The sequence below is a fragment of the Malaclemys terrapin genome, chromosome 2 (genome assembly GCF_027887155.1).
Source record: "Malaclemys terrapin pileata isolate rMalTer1 chromosome 2, rMalTer1.hap1, whole genome shotgun sequence".
Classification (NCBI taxonomy): Eukaryota; Metazoa; Chordata; order Testudines; family Emydidae; genus Malaclemys; species Malaclemys terrapin.
The window spans coordinates 255,968,135-255,973,535 of NC_071506.1; the positions used below are offsets into that span (position 1 = coordinate 255,968,135).

The following is a 5,401-nucleotide window of genomic DNA, read 5'->3' on the forward strand; positions in this document are numbered from 1 at the left end:
GCCATTTTCCTCTCACAACTGAGGAAAACTGATGTGTGCTAACATGGTGTGACTGGAGAATAAAGGAAGAGATGTATTTCAGGTGTTTACAGGAAAAGTCTTTCATGGGAATTTGGTTTTGAATCCCCATGCTCATCGCCAAGGAGGCATTGGGCGGGGAGTGCTAATTCGTGAGCAATGCCCCTGCTGGAGCTCCAGGGAATAGGTTGGGTTACACTAAACATTTCACTTCAATAGAGAACAAGGTCTACACTACTGCCTGCTGCACTGTCTCACTCACCACTTCTTCTATCTTTACGTGTGCGTCATTAAAACCCACCAAAAGTGTCATGGGGAAAAGGCGAATACTCCAGCCACTCTCCTTCCTTAACTTCCCCTCCTCCCCAAAATTCATATTTTTTTTACACATTTCCATTCTAGGCAACATTTCTTTCCAACAGCAAGGAGCATCCCACTCCAATACAGTGAACAGTTTGTGCACAGATCGTTTCCCCTCCAATTTTGGCAACAGCTGCCAACGCATTTTACAAACAATACCGATTAACTGCAAATTGTGTTTGAACAAATGAAATTCCATTGGCGGAGATGGCAGCTCCAGCAATTCGCAGCGTCTGGGAGGCCCCAGTCTCATCTCGAGAGCAGTTCCTGGACCCGGTGTGTTTGGAGGGCGATATACAGGAACGCCCACCCCAAGCCCCCAGCCCAGAAACAGTTACATCCCTTAACCCAGGGGTAGATGCTCTAGCCATGTGGGTCGCTATGGGGAGCGCTCTGCGGCCCCTGAAACGAGAGGCTCCATCGCCCCAGCTGGGGATCTCCCCGCTGCCCGCCTCCCCCGGCGCACACCGCCCAGCCCCGCTCCCAGCCAGCGTTACCTGCCACTATGCGCCCCCGCGGGAGGCAGGGGTCCAGTCAGCGGGGCACCGGCCGGGCGCATCGGCAGCGCAGAGCTCCAGCTGGCAACTCCGCGAGAGGCGGAAGAGCAGGTAGCTCCGGGTGCCTGAGCAGCCGCCCTGGGGGCGGTGACGCACCCGCGGGAAGGGCCTGAAGTAGTTTCTACTTCACTTGCCGGAACCCGAAAGAGAAAGGCCAGCGCGTCGTGAAACCGGCGGAAAATCCACCGCCTCCCACCTGAGCTCTGCTGGGGAAGGGTCTTTCCTAGCCCCGAAGGGGGGTCCGCGGGGCCACAACGCTACCCCTTGTGGGCAACGCATGGCAGGAGCAAAGTCTCCCGTCCCCTCCCGCTGTGTAACGTGCAAGGGAGCTGGAGTGAAGATCTTTCTCTGTGCGACCCTAAGAGCATCGTCCCGACCCCCACCCCGGTGCAATGCAAGAGAGCTGATGGGGAAGGGGGTGTATTTTCCTGACCCTCATGCGGGTGCAATGCAAGAGAACTGATGGGGGCGGGGGTATATTTTCCCGATCCTCAGCCCGGGGGGAGCTTATTCCTGACTCCCACTCCAGTGCGAGTGCAATGGAACTGATAGGGGGTGTACTCCCCATCTCCCCCCCATGATGCAATGCAAGGGAGGTGATTGGGGGGGTATATATCGGGGGGGGGGGAGCTGGAGTGAAGATCTTTCTCTGTGCGACCCTAAGAGCATCGTCCCGACCCCCACCCCGGTGCAATACAAGAGAGCTGATGTGGGGGTGTAGTCTCACCCCGGTGCAATGCAAGAGAGAAGGAAGGAGACTAGCTGCTCTGCCCTCCCCCTTCCCCCCCCCCCCCCAGCGGAAAGTGCAGATTGTTCTTGGCTTTGCTGACCCAGTTACCAGAAGTCCCCGCCCAGCTGCCCGGCCGCCGGCCTGACCGTTTCGCAATGCCCTTCCCCGTATGATACAAACAAGGAGGGGGAGGTCTTTCGGGGATCCATCATATACACGGTAACCAAATATGCCAGGGCTCCAGCCTGTGGGAGCACCTCGGCCTACACAGCTTGAACAGCAAAACCAAGCAGCTCCTCTCCAGCCCCCTTAGCTCACAGAACTCCCGCCAAACTTCTTAATGCAGATTACTAATTAAGTCTCACAACCCCACATGAGAGGCATCCAGTATTGCCAACCCCAAATGGTCCCCAAATGTTCAAACATCATGAATCAGGCACACCAAAAATCATGAGTACTTGTGGCACCTTAGAGACTAACAAATTTATTAGAGCATAAGCTTTCGTGGACTACAGCCCACTTCTTCGGATGCATATAGAATGGAACATATAATGAGGAGATATATATACACATATATATCTGTATATATATCTCCTCATTATATGTTCCATTCTATATGCATCCGAAGAAGTGGGCTGTAGTCCACGAAAGCTTATGCTCTAATAAATTTGTTAGTCTCTAAGGTGCCACAAGTACTCCTGTTCTTCTTTTTGCGGATACAGACTAACACGGCTGTTACTCTGAAACCAAAAATCATGAGATTGACTTTAAAATAATAGCTTTGCTGTTCTTTTTATTTGCCTTCTGCTTGTTGAGTCTTTAGGGTGCACTGGGGTCACATTTTAAAGCTTTCTCCACAGCCATGAGGAGTTTCTCTTTAAGAATGAAGGCTGAAATTATCACATATCCACTTGACTCCAGGAGCTGGTGCTTTAAGGAAAACAATAATTATCATGAGACTCGTGACAAAATCATGAGAGTTGGCAACCATTTCACTTACCACTGAAATGCAGTCACCTATTGGTGGACCAGAGATGCCGTTTAACAGCAAGACACTGGCACACTTAGAGCAGGAAGTGACTACCTTCTTTAGCTGAAACTGCTAGGGGATTTAGGCAGGCAGTGTAAATAACTTAGAATTTGGTGAAAGCCCTGGGTGAAAAACCTTTACTCTTGGAAAATGTCACGAGAGTTGGAATCACTACAAATGTTCAGGACTACATCTCATCCAGTTTTACATCTCATCCAAACATAGCAATCCATAGAGGGGCCATGCAGCATCAAGTGCCCCCCAGATTTCCTCTCAGCCTGCAGGGGGGAGGCAGGAAGAGATCTGTCCTTCTGCTGCGCCTCCCCATGGCTTGTTCAACTCCTGTCCCTGGCAGCAGGACCAGCCACTTCTCAGGCTGCTGCTTTCTGCAGCATGGCGACTGCCTGCGAGAACCCAGCTGGGGAGGCAGCTTGGGCCTGGCTGCCGGGGACAGGGGCCAAGTGAGCCAGAGTCCCCCCTTTCCCCCGCACGTTTTTGGCTTGCTCAGCCCCTGTCCCTGGCAGTCGGGCCTGGGCAGGGAGTGTAGGCAGTGGGCTGCTGCCGCTTTCCTAGCCAGGTGCTCTCATATAGCTATCACGCTGCACAGAGTCAGCAACCTGGAGCGGCCATCTTCAACCAGCGTAAGAATCGGCTCCCTCTTGTTCCCCACCCAGCCTCTGCTGCCAAGGAAAGTGGCCAAATATGTGGGGGGGGGGGGAGGGACATGGCATGACAGGAGAAGTACAGAGCCCTCCTCCACAGGTATCTCTGGTGGGGTGGGGAAAGTGCGGCAGGCCTGGGCTGGGTGCAGGGGTTGCTGGGGATAGTACCAGGAGCAGGTTCCCTGGCTTCTGCTCAGCCGGAGGTAGGGGCATTTCCCACGCCCCGCCCCCTGCTGAGGTGTCCAAGATCTCCAGGCAGACCCTAGTGCTGTGAGTCTCCCTGGGCCAGGGCTGGCCCCAGCCGGGTGCAGAGGCATATGCTCCCCACTCCTGTGGCCCAGCTCCCGAGGAGCTGGAGGAATTAGCAGCCCTGGCCCAGGGAGGTAGGGCTGGAAGTTCCCCCCAGAGGCAACTGGGGGGGGGGGTTACATGTTCCGCCCTTTACATTGTGCCCCCCCAGTTACCAGGAGGCACCAGTTGTCTATGCATCCACAAGGCAACAGCTCCAGCAGCATAGCTCCATCTAACACTCTGTTCCAGTAAGTTAGCACTTGGTTAGTTAGAGGGAAGAGAGATCCTCCAGAATTACAGACTGCCACCTAGCGAGCACCTAAACCATGTCCTGCAACACTTACATGTCCTCTAAGACAGTGGTTCTCAACCAGGGGTACACGTACCTCTGGGGCACACAGAGATCTTCCAGGGGGTACATCAACTCATCTAGATATTGCCTAGTTTTAAAACAAGCTAAATAAAAAGCACTAGTGAAGTCAGTACAAACTAAAATGTTATACAATGACATGTTTATACTTCTCTATATACTATACACTGCAATGTAAGTTCTGTACAATTTTTATATTCAAGTTGATTTATTTTAAAATTATATAGTATAAAAAGAGAAAGTCAGCAATTAGTTTTTAAATGAGGTGAAACTTCGGGGTATGCAAGACAAATCAGACTCTTGAACAGGGTACAGTAGTCTGGAAAGGTTGAGAACTACTGCTCTAAGAAGTGAGAGCTGGGGTACTGAAAAGGGTGGAGTTGCACAGAGACTAGAAGTTGGGAGGATGAATTTGAACAACACAGTTTTAGTGGTGGGTTATGTACCAGCTACCATGCAGCTGGAGCTTAGCTATTATTCAGGAACCTGGTGGGGTTGTTAGTTTTCTTACACCCACAATTAATTTTAATTAGATCATTTTTCTTTTAGACCAGCCTCACAGGAAGAAGAGGAGGAGTTTTCCTCTTAAGCACATCAGTGAATTTATGAGGAATGCGTCATAGTATTCCAGAGGAAAAACACACAGTTGCTACATATAGGTGGAGTAAATTGAAATGTTCCGGTCACATGGAAGAATAATTCTAGAAGTAATCTTTAAAAGATCTTCTTCCCTCTCTCCCGTATCATCCTAAAACCAAGGCTAAGATTACAAAATAATTATTTACACTGATATAAATGTTCATCCATAAATTTCAAGGTACTATACAAAATTAGGTATCTCCATTTGCTAGATGGGGTAACTGAGAATGAGACTGGTGGTGTGACTTGCTCAAGGTCACACGGTCTTATCTCAAGTTTCTGATCCTACAACCACTCATATGCTAACTTTATACACCTGTGCAGGGCCAAATGAGCCCTCCAAAGAGACCTCTAAAAGATGTAACCTAGGGAAATGAATAGCTGTAACGTTTCACTATGGGTACGTGTAATGGTACAGTTATACCACTGACAAAGGTAGGCATGTTGTCATGGCTGTACTGCAGTAAAGGTACAGAGTCTGTATTCTGAATTTACTGCAGTAGCTCACTGTGTGTGTTTACATCAATAACAAGAATAGGGAATATGCAGTATTCTGTTTCACTTTATCAAATAATCAGATCACTCACAACGGGGTCCTGGCTGCTTCCCCAAACCCTTGCACGGCTCGTCCCCTTTTCTTCGGCGTCTGTTTCACACCCGCCTTTGCTTTTATGTCCCGGGAAGTAGGAGCCCGTGGGCCCGGTCACACTAGGCAGTGACAGGCTGTCCCTCCCCCCCCCCCCC

At 50.6% G+C, this 5,401-nt stretch overlaps 1 protein-coding gene across 2 annotated transcripts in view; it reads right to left on the reverse strand.

The window, feature by feature from the left end:
- MAP3K8 (mitogen-activated protein kinase kinase kinase 8) overlaps nt 1–5,391 on the reverse strand; it is a 28,364-nt gene extending 22,973 nt beyond the window's left edge. Inside the window, exon 1 of one of the 2 annotated variants that reach the window (XM_054020814.1) lies at nt 5,245–5,391. The gene's annotated coding sequence lies outside the window, so the exon portion shown is untranslated. Of the gene's footprint in view, nt 1–875; nt 969–5,244 lie in introns of those variants that run through there. The other variant, XM_054020813.1, reaches the window with a different exon arrangement.
- Nucleotides 5,392–5,401: the final 10 nt, after the last annotated feature.